Raw genomic sequence first — 11,707 nt, 5'->3', positions numbered from 1 at the left:
TTGGACTTTAACTCTGGAAGTTGGGTTTTACCTCTAGATGTTGGGCTTTACATCTAGATACCGGGCTTTACCTCTATATGTTGGGTTTTACCTCTAGATATTGGTCTTTATCTCTAGATTTTGGGCGTTAGAGCTAGAATTTGGGCTTTACATCTAGATTTGGGGCTTTAGATCTAGAAGCTGGGCTTTACATCTAGATTTTGGGCTTTACGTCTAGATGTTGGGCTTTACCTCTAGATTTTGGGTTTTACATCTAGATGTTTGCCTTCACCTCTGTAAGTTGGGCTTTACCTGCAGACATTGGGCTGTAGGACTAGATGATGGGCTTTACCTCTAGAAGTTGGGCTTTACATCTAGATTTTGGGCTTTACCTCTAAATGATGCGCTTAAATTCTAAATATTGGTCTTTACATCTAGATGTTGGGCTTTAGATTTAGAAGTTGGGCTTTACATCTAGATGATGGGCTTTACCTCTAGAAGTTGGGCTTTACATCTAGAATTTGGGCTTTACGTCTGGATATTGGGCTTCACCTCTAGATTTTGGGGTTTAGATCTATATATCTGGCTTTATCTCTAGATGTTGGGCTTTACCTCTACATTTTGGGCTCTACCTCTAGGTATTGGTATTTACATTTAGATTTTTGACTTTAAATCTGGAAGTTGAGCTTTACATCTAGACTTTGGGATTTACCTCTAGATGTTGGCATTGAACTCTAGAATTTGGGTTTGAAATCTATATATTTTGCTTTTCCTCTAGATGTTGGGCTTTACCTCTAGATATCTGGCTTTACCTCTAGATGTTGGGTTTTACCTCTAGATATTGGTCTTTATCTCTAGATTTTGGGCGTTCGATTTAGAATTTGGGCTTTACATCTAGATTTTGGGCTTTAGATCAAGAAGTTGGGCTTTACATCTAGATTTTGGGCTTTACGTCTAAATGTTGGGCTTTACCTCTAGATTTTGGTTTTTAAATCTATATATTAGGCTTTTCCTCTAGATGTTGGGCTTTACCCCTAGATATCTGGCTTTACCTCTAGATGTTGGGCTTTACCTCTAGATTTTGGGTTTTAAATATATATATATTTGGCTTTTCCTCTAGATGTTGGGCTTTACCTCTAGATTTGGGGTTTTACATCTAGATGTTTGCCTTCACCTCTGTAAGTTGGGCTTTACCTGCAGACATTGGGCTGTAGGACTAGATGATGGGCTTTACCTCCAGACGTTGGGCTTTACCTCTAGATATCTGGCTTTACCTCTAGATGTTGGGTTTTACCTCTAGCTATTGGTCTTTACCTCTAGATTTTGGGTGTTAGATCTAGAATTTGGGCTTTACATCTAGATTTTGGGCTTTAGATCTAGAAGTTGGGCTTTACATCTAGATTTTGGGCTTTACGTCTAAATATTGGGCTTTACCTCTAGATTTTGGGTTTTAAATCTATATATTTGGCTTTTCCTCTAGATGTTGGGCTTTACCTCTAGATTTTGGGTTTTACATTTGGATGTTTGCCTTCACTTCTGTAAGTTGGGCTTTACCTGCAGACATTGGGCTATAGGACTAGATGATGGGCTTTACTTCCAGACGTTGGGCTTTACCTCTAGATATCTGGCTTTACCTCTAGATGTTGGGCTTTACCTCTAGATTTTGAGTTTTAAATATTTATATATTTGGCTTTTCCTCTAGTTGTTGCGCTTTACCTATAGATTTGGGGTTTTACATCTAGATCTTTGCCTTCACCTCCGTAAGTTGGGCTTAAATGCAGACATTGGGCTGTAGGACTAGATGATGGGCTTTACCTCCAGACGTTGGGCTTTACCTCTAGATGTCTGGCTTTACATCTAGATGTTGGGATTTACCTCTAGATATTGGTCTTTATCTCTAGATTTTGGGCCTTAGATCTAGAATTTGGGCTTTACATATAGATTTTGGGCTTTATGTCTAGATATTGGGCTTTACCTCTAGATTTTGGGTTTTAAATTTATATATTTGGCTTTTCCTCTAGATGTTGGGCTTTACCCCTAGATATCTGGCTTTACCTCTAGATGTTGGGCTTTACCTCTAGATTTTGGGTTTTCCATCTGGATTTTTGGCTTCTCTCTAGAATCTGGGCTTTACCTCCAGACGTTGGGCCTTACCTCTAGATGTTGGGTTTTACCTCTAGATGTTGGTCTTTAAGTCTAGATAATGGACTTTACCTCTAGATGTAGGGTTTTACATCGAGATGTTTTGCTTTACATTTAGATGTTGGTCTTTATCTCTAGATTTTGGGTTTTAAATCTATATATTGGTCTGTTCCTCTAGATGTTAGGCTTTACCTCTAGTTGTTTGGCTTTACATCTAGATGTTTGGCTTTACCTCTCTAATTTTGGCTTTACCTGCAGACATTGGGCTTTACGACTAGATGTTGGCTTTACCTCTAGATGTTGGGCTTTAACTCTAGACGATGCGCTTTTACTCTAATATTGGGCTTTAACTCTAGATGTGGGGTTTTACATCTAGATGTTAGGCTTTACTTCTAGAAGTTTGGATTTATCTCTAGGTGTAGGGCTTTATATCTAGAGGTGGTTCTTTATATCTAGATTTTGGGATTTACCTCCAGGTGTTGGGCTTTACATCTAGATTTTGGGCTTTAGAGCAAGAAGTTGGGCTTTATATCTAGATTTTGGGCTTTACGTCTAGATATTGGGCTTCACCTCTAGATTTTGGGTTTTAAATCTATATATTTGTCTTTTCCTCTAGATGTTGGGCTTTACCTCTAGATTTTGAGTTTTCCATCTGGATTTTTGGCTTCTCTCTAGAATCTGGGCTTTACCTCCAGACGTTGGGCTTTACCACTAGATGTTGGGTTTTACCTCTTGATGTTCATCTTTAGGTCTAGCTATAGGACTTTACCTCTAGATGTAGGGTTTTACATCTAGATGTTTTGCTTTACATTTAGATGTTGGTCTTTATCTCTAGATGTTGGGTTATACCTCTATATGTTGTGCTTCACCTCTAGTTGTTAGGCTTTACCTCTAGATGTTTGGATTACATCTAGATGTTTTGCTTTACATTTAGATGTTCGGCTTTATCTCTAGATTTTGGGTTTTAAATCTATATATTTGGCTTTTCCTCTAGATGTTGGGCTTTACCGTCAGATATCTGGCTTTACGTCTAGATGTTGGGCTTTACCTCTAGAAGTTGGGCTTTAACTCTAGACTTTGGGCTTTACCTCAAGACGTTCGGCTTTAACTCTAGCTGTTGGGCTTTACCTCTAGATTTTGGGCCTTACCTCTAGAAGTTGGGGGTTATATCTATATGGTTGGATTTAACTGTAGATGTCAGGCCTTAACACTTGATTTTGGAATTCACCTCTAGATGTTAGGCTTTACATCTAGATTCTGGGCTTTCCCTCTAGATGTTGGGCTTTAACTCTAGATTTTGGGCTTTACTCGAAAGGATGCGCTTTAACTCTATATTCGGCTTTACCTCTAGAAGTTGTGGTTTACATCTAGATGTTTGACTTTAACTGTAGGTGTCGGGTTTTAACACTAGATATTGGAATTCACCTCTAGATCTTAGTCTTTCCCTCTATATGTTGGGCTTTACCTCTAGGTTATTTGGCTTTAGATCTAGAAATTGGGCTTTACATCTAGATTTGGGGCTTTAGCTCTAGATGTTGGGCTTTACCTCCAGATTTTGGTTTTTAAATCTATATATCTGGCTTTATCTCTAGATGTTGGACTTTATCTCTAGATTTTGGGCTCTAACTCTAGGTATTGGTGTTTACCTCTAGATTTTGGACTTTAACTCTGGAAGTTGGGCTTTACCTCTAGATGTTGGGATTTAACTCTAGAATTTGGGTTTGAAATCTATATATTTTGCTTTTCCTCTAGATGTTGGGCTTTACCTCTAGATATCTGGCTTTACCTCTAGATGTTGGGTTTTACCTCTAGATATTGGTCTTTATCTCTGTATTTTGGGCGTTCGATCTAGAATTTGGGCTTTACATCTAGATTTTGGGCTTTAGATCAAGAAGTTGGGCTTTACATCTAGATTTTGGGCTTAACGTCTAGATATTGGGCTTTACCTCTAGATTTTTGGTTTTAAATCTATATATTTGGCTTTTCCTCTAGATGTTGGGCTTTACCTCTAGAAGTTGAGCTTTACATCTAGATTTTGGGCTTTACCTCTAAATGATGCGCTTAAACTCTAAATATTGGGCTTTACCTCTAGATGTTGGGCTTTACATCTATATTTTGGGCTTTAGATCTAGAAGTTGGGCTTTACATCTAGATTTTGGGCTTTACGTCTAGATATTGGGCTTCACCTCTAGATTTTGGGGTTTAGATCTATAAATCTGGCTTTATCTCTAGATTTTGGGCTTTCCCTCTACATTTTGGGCTCTACCTCTAGGTATTGGTATTTACATTTAGATTTTTGACTTTAAATCTGGAAGTTGAGCTTTACATCTAGACTTTGGGCTTTACCTCTAGATGTTGGATTGAACTCTAGAATTTGGGTTTGAAATCTATATATTTTGCTTTTCCTCTAGATGTTGGGCTTTACCCCTAGATATCTGGCTTTACCTCTAGATATTGGTCTTTACCTCTAGATTTTGGGTTTTAAATACATATATATTTGGCTTTTCCTCTAGATGTTGGGCTTTACCTCTAGATTTGGGGTTTTACATCTAGATGTTTGCCTTCACCTCTGTAAGTTGGGCTTTACCTGCAGACATTGGGCTGTAGGACTAGATGATGGGCTTTACCTCCAGACGTTGGGCTTTACCTCTAGATATCTGGCTTTACCTCTAGATGTTGGGTTTTACCTCTAGCTATTGGTCTTTACCTCTAGATTTTGGATGTTAGATCTAGAATTTGGGCTTTACATCTAGATTTTGGGCTTTAGATCTAGAATTTGGGCTTTACATCTAGTTTTTGTGCTTTATGTCTAGATATTGGGCTTTACCTCTAGATTTTGGGTTTTAAATTTATATATTTGGCTTTTCCTCTAGATGTTGGGCTTTACCCCTAGATATCTGGCTTTACCTCTAGATGTTGAGCTTTACCTCTAGATTTTGGGTTTTCCATCTGGATTTTTGGCTTCTCTCTAGAATCTGGGCTTTACCTCCAGACGTTGGGCCTTACCTCTAGATGTTGGGTTTTACCTCTAGATGTTGGTCTTTAAGTCTAGATAATGGACTTTACCTCTAGATGTAGGGTTTTACATCGAGATGTTTTGCTTTACATTTAGATGTTGGTCTTTATCTCTAGATTTTGGGTTTTAAATCTATATATTGGTCTGTTCCTCTAGATGTTAGGCTTTACCTCTAGTTGTTTGGCTTTACATCTAGATGTTTGGCTTTACCTCTCTAATTTTGGCTTTACCTGCAGACATTGGGCTTTACGACTAGATGTTGGCTTTACCTCTAGATGTTGGGCTTTAACTCTAGACGATGCGCTTTTACTCTAATATTGGGCTTTAACTCTAGATGTGGGGTTTTACATCTAGATGTTAGGCTTTACTTCTAGAAGTTTGGATTTATCTCTAAGTGTAGGGCTTTATATCTAGAGGTGGTTCTTTATATCTAGATTTTGGGATTTACCTCCAGGTGTTGGGCTTTACATCTAGATTTTGGGCTTTAGAGCAAGAAGTTGGGCTTTATATCTAGATTTTGGGCTTTACGTCTAGATATTGGGCTTCACCTCTAGATTTTGGGTTTTAAATCTATATATTTGTCTTTTCCTCTAGATGTTGGGCTTTACCTCTAGATTTTGAGTTTTCCATCTGGATTTTTGGCTTCTCTCTAGAATCTGGGCTTTACCTACAGACGTTGGGCTTTACCTCCAGACGTTGGGCTTTACCACTAGATGTTGGGTTTTACCTCTTGATGTTCATCTTTAGGTCTAGCTATTGGACTTTACCTCTAGATGTAGGGTTTTACATCTAGATGTTTTGCTTTACATTTAGATGTTGGTCTTTATCTCTAGATGTTGGGTTATACCTCTATATGTTGTGCTTCACCTCTAGATGTTAGGCTTTGCCTCTAGATGTTTGGATTACATCTAGATGTTTTGCTTTACATTTAGATGTTCGGCTTTATCTCTAGATTTTGGGTTTTAAATCTATATATTTGGCTTTTCCTCTAGATGTTGGGCTTTACCGTCAGATATCTGGCTTTACGTCTAGATGTTGGGCTTTACCTCTAGAAGTTGGGCTTTAACTCTAGACTTTGGGCTTTACCTCAAGACGTTCGGCTTTAACTCTAGCTGTTGGGCTTTACCTCTAGATTTTGGGCCTTACCTCTAGAAGTTGGGGGTTATATCTATATGGTTGGATTTAACTGTAGATGTCAGGCCTTAACACTTGATTTTGGAATTCACCTCTAGATGTTAGGCTTTACATCTAGATTCTGGGCTTTCCCTCTAGATGTTGGGCTTTAACTCTAGATTTTGGGCTTTACTCGAAAGGATGCGCTTTAACTCTATATTCGGCTTTACCTCTAGAAGTTGTGGTTTACATCTAGATGTTTGACTTTAACTGTAGGTGTCGGGTTTTAACACTAGATATTGGAATTCACCTCTAGATCTTAGTCTTTCCCTCTATATGTTGGGCTTTACCTCTAGGTTATTTGGCTTTAGATCTAGAAATTGGGCTTTACATCTAGATTTGGGGCTTTAGCTCTAGATGTTGGGCTTTACCTCCAGATTTTGGTTTTTAAATCTATATATCTGGCTTTATCTCTAGATGTTGGACTTTATCTCTAGATTTTGGGCTCTAACTCTAGGTTTTGGTGTTTACCTCTAGATTTTGGACTTTAACTCTGGAAGTTGGGCTTTACCTCTAGATGTTGGGATTGAACTCTAGAATTTGGGTTTGAAATCTATATATTTTGCTTTTCCTCTAGATGTTGGGCTTTACCTCTAGATATCTGGTTTTACCTCTAGATCTTGGGTTTTACCACTAGATATTGGTCTTTACCTCTAGATTTTGGGTGTTAAATCTAGAAGTTGGGCTTTACATCTAGATTTTGGGCTTTAGGTCTAGATATTGGGCTTTACCTCTAGATTTTGGGTTTTAAATCTATATATTTGGCTTTTCCTCTAGATGTTGGGCTTTACCTCTAGATTTTGGGTTTTACATCTAGATGTTTGCCTTCACCTCTGTAAGATGTGCTTTACCTGCAGACATTGGGCTGTAGGACTAGATGATGGGCTTTACCTCTAGAAGTTGGGCTTTACATCTAGATTTTGGGCTTTACCTCTAAATGATGCGCTTAAACTCTAAATATGGGCTTTACCTCTAGATGTTGGGCTTTAGATTTAGAAGTTGGGCTTTACAGCTATATTTTGGGATTTAGATCTAGAAGTTGGGCTTTACATCTAGATTTTGGGCTTTACGTCTAGATATTGGGCTTCACCTCTAGATTTTGGGGTTTAGATCTATATATCTGGCTTTATCTCTAGATGTTGGGCTTTACCTCTACATTTTGGGCTCTACCTCTAGGTATTGGTATTTACATTTAGATTTTTGACTTTAAATCTGGAAGTTGAGCTTTACATCTAGACTTTGGGATTTACCTCTAGATGTTGGGATTGAACTCTAGAATTTGGGTTTGAAATCTATATATTTTGCTTTTCCTCTAGATGTTGGGCTTTACCTCTAGATATCTGGCTTTACCTCTAGATGTTGGGTTTTACCTCTAGATATTGGTCTTTATCTCTAGATTTTGCGCGTTCGATCTAGAATTTGGGCTTTACATCTAGATTTTGGGCTTTAGATCAAGAAGCTGGGCTTTACATCTAGATTTTGGCCTTTACGTCTTGATATTGGGCTTTACCTCTAGATTTTGGGTTTTAAATCTATATATTTGGCTTTTCCTCTAGATGTTGGGCTTTACCCCTAGATACCTGGCTTTACCTCTAGATGTTGGGCTTTACCTCTAGATTTGGGGTTTTACATCTAGATGTTTGCCTTCACCTCTGTAAGTTGGGCTTTACCTGCAGACATTGGGCTGTAGGACTAGATGATGGGCTTTACCTCCAGACGTTGGGCTTTACCTCTAGATATCTGGCTTTACCTCTAGATGTTGGGTTTTACCTCTAGCTATTGGTCTTTACCTCTAGATGTTGGGCTTTAGATCTAGAAGTTGTGCTTTTCATCTAGATTTTGGGCTTTACCTCTAAATGATGCTCTTAAACTCTAAATATTGGGCTTTACCTCTAGATGTTGGGCTTTAACTCTAGATTTTGGGCTTTACTCTAAAGGATGCGCTTTAACTCTAGATATTCGGCTTTACCTCTAGAAGTTGGGTTTTACATCTAGATGTTTGGCTTTAACTGTAGGTGTCAGGCTTTAACACTAGATATTGGAATTCACCTCTAGATCTAGAATTTGGGCTTTACATCTAGATTTTGGGCTTTAGATCTAGAAGTTGGGCTTTACATCTAGATTTTGGGCTTTACGTCTAAATATTGGGCTTTACCTCTAGATTTTGGGTTTTAAATCTATATATTTGGCTTTTCCTCTAGATGTTGGGCTTTACCTCTAGATTTTGGGTTTTACATTTGGATGTTTGCCTTCACTTCTGTAAGTTGGGCTTTACCTGCAGACATTGGGCTATAGGACTAGATGATGGGCTTTACTTCCAGACGTTGGGCTTTACCTCTAGATATCTGGCTTTACCTCTAGATGTTGGGCTTTACCTCTAGATTTTGGGTTTTAAATATTTATATATTTGGCTTTTCCTCTAGTTGTTGCGCTTTACCTATAGATTTGGGGTTTTACATCTAGATCTTTGCCTTCACCTCCGTAAGTTGGGCTTAAATGCAGACATTGGGCTGTAGGACTAGATGATGGGCTTTACCTCCAGACGTTGGGCTTTACCTCTAGATGTCTGGCTTTACATCTAGATGTTGGGATTTACCTCTAGATATTGGTCTTTATCTCTAGATTTTGGGCCTTAGATCTAGAATTTGGGCTTTACATATAGATTTTGGGCTTTATGTCTAGATATTGGGCTTTACCTCTAGATTTTGGGTTTTAAATTTATATATTTGGCTTTTCCTCTAGATGTTGGGCTTTACCCCTAGATATCTGGCTTTACCTCTAGATGTTGGGCTTTACCTCTAGATTTTGGGTTTTCCATCTGGATTTTTGGCTTCTCTCTAGAATCTGGGCTTTACCTCCAGACGTTGGGCCTTACCTCTAGATGTTGGGTTTTACCTCTAGATGTTGGTCTTTAAGTCTAGATAATGGACTTTACCTCTAGATGTAGGGTTTTACATCGAGATGTTTTGCTTTACATTTAGATGTTGGTCTTTATCTCTAGATTTTGGGTTTTAAATCTATATATTGGTCTGTTCCTCTAGATGTTAGGCTTTACCTCTAGTTGTTTGGCTTTACATCTAGATGTTTGGCTTTACCTCTCTAATTTTGGCTTTACCTGCAGACATTGGGCTTTACGACTAGATGTTGGCTTTACCTCTAGATGTTGGGCTTTAACTCTAGACGATGCGCTTTTACTCTAATATTGGGCTTTAACTCTAGATGTGGGGTTTTACATCTAGATGTTAGGCTTTACTTCTAGAAGTTTGGATTTATCTCTAAGTGTAGGGCTTTATATCTAGAGGTGGTTCTTTATATCTAGATTTTGGGATTTACCTCCAGGTGTTGGGCTTTACATCTAGATTTTGGGCTTTAGAGCAAGAAGTTGGGCTTTATATCTAGATTTTGGGCTTTACGTCTAGATATTGGGCTTCACCTCTAGATTTTGGGTTTTAAATCTATATATTTGTCTTTTCCTCTAGATGTTGGGCTTTACCTCTAGATTTTGAGTTTTCCATCTGGATTTTTGGCTTCTCTCTAGAATCTGGGCTTTACCTCCAGACGTTGGGCTTTACCACTAGATGTTGGGTTTTACCTCTTGATGTTCATCTTTAGGTCTAGCTATAGGACTTTACCTCTAGATGTAGGGTTTTACATCTAGATGTTTTGCTTTACATTTAGATGTTGGTCTTTATCTCTAGATGTTGGGTTATACCTCTATATGTTGTGCTTCACCTCTAGATGTTAGGCTTTGCCTCTAGATGTTTGGATTACATCTAGATGTTTTGCTTTACATTTAGATGTTCGGCTTTATCTCAAGATTTTGGGTTTTAAATCTATATATTTGGCTTTTCCTCTAGATGTTGGGCTTTACCGTCAGATATCTGGCTTTACGTCTAGATGTTGGGCTTTACCTCTAGAAGTTGGGCTTTAACTCTAGACTTTGGGCTTTACCTCAAGACGTTCGGCTTTAACTCTAGCTGTTGGGCTTTACCTCTAGATTTTGGGCCTTACCTCTAGAAGTTGGGGGTTATATCTATATGGTTGGATTTAACTGTAGATGTCAGGCCTTAACACTTGATTTTGGAATTCACCTCTAGATGTTAGGCTTTACATCTAGATTCTGGGCTTTCCCTCTAGATGTTGGGCTTTAACTCTAGATTTTGGGCTTTACTCGAAAGGATGCGCTTTAACTCTATATTCGGCTTTACCTCTAGAAGTTGTGGTTTACATCTAGATGTTTGACTTTAACTGTAGGTGTCGGGTTTTAACACTAGATATTGGAATTCACCTCTAGATCTTAGTCTTTCCCTCTATATGTTGGGCTTTACCTCTAGGTTATTTGGCTTTAGATCTAGAAATTGGGCTTTACATCTAGATTTGGGGCTTTAGCTCTAGATGTTGGGCTTTACCTCCAGATTTTGGTTTTTAAATCTATATATCTGGCTTTATCTCTAGATGTTGGACTTTATCTCTAGATTTTGGGCTCTAACTCTAGGTTTTGGTGTTTACCTCTAGATTTTGGACTTTAACTCTGGAAGTTGGGCTTTACCTCTAGATGTTGGGATTGAACTCTAGAATTTGGGTTTGAAATCTATATATTTTGCTTTTCCTCTAGATGTTGGGCTTTACCTCTAGATATCTGGTTTTACCTCTAGATCTTGGGTTTTACCACTAGATATTGGTCTTTACCTCTAGATTTTGGGTGTTAAATCTAGAAGTTGGGCTTTACATCTAGATTTTGGGCTTTAGGTCTAGATATTGGGCTTTACCTCTAGATTTTGGGTTTTAAATCTATATATTTGGCTTTTCCTCTAGATGTTGGGCTTTACCTCTAGATTTTGGGTTTTACATCTAGATGTTTGCCTTCACCTCTGTAAGATGTGCTTTACCTGCAGACATTGGGCTGTAGGACTAGATGATGGGCTTTACCTCTAGAAGTTGGGCTTTACATCTAGATTTTGGGCTTTACCTCTAAATGATGCGCTTAAACTCTAAATATGGGCTTTACCTCTAGATGTTGGGCTTTAGATTTAGAAGTTGGGCTTTACAGCTATATTTTGGGATTTAGATCTAGAAGTTGGGCTTTACATCTAGATTTTGGGCTTTACGTCTAGATATTGGGCTTCACCTCTAGATTTTGGGGTTTAGATCTATATATCTGGCTTTATCTCTAGATGTTGGGCTTTACCTCTACATTTTGGGCTCTACCTCTAGGTATTGGTATTTACATTTAGATTTTTGACTTTAAATCTGGAAGTTGAGCTTTACATCTAGACTTTGGGATTTACCTCTAGATGTTGGGATTGAACTCTAGAATTTGGGTTTGAAATCTATATATTTTGCTTTTCCTCTAGATGTTGGGCTTTACCTCTAGATATCTGGCTTTACCTCTAGATG

Source organism: Leptosomus discolor, unplaced genomic scaffold (genome assembly GCF_034619465.1).
Source record: "Leptosomus discolor isolate bLepDis1 unplaced genomic scaffold, bLepDis1.hap2 HAP2_SCAFFOLD_28, whole genome shotgun sequence".
Taxonomy (NCBI): Eukaryota; Metazoa; Chordata; class Aves; order Leptosomiformes; family Leptosomidae; genus Leptosomus; species Leptosomus discolor.
The sequence above is the reverse complement of the archived record's forward strand: the minus strand, read 5'-3'. Positions refer to the sequence as shown.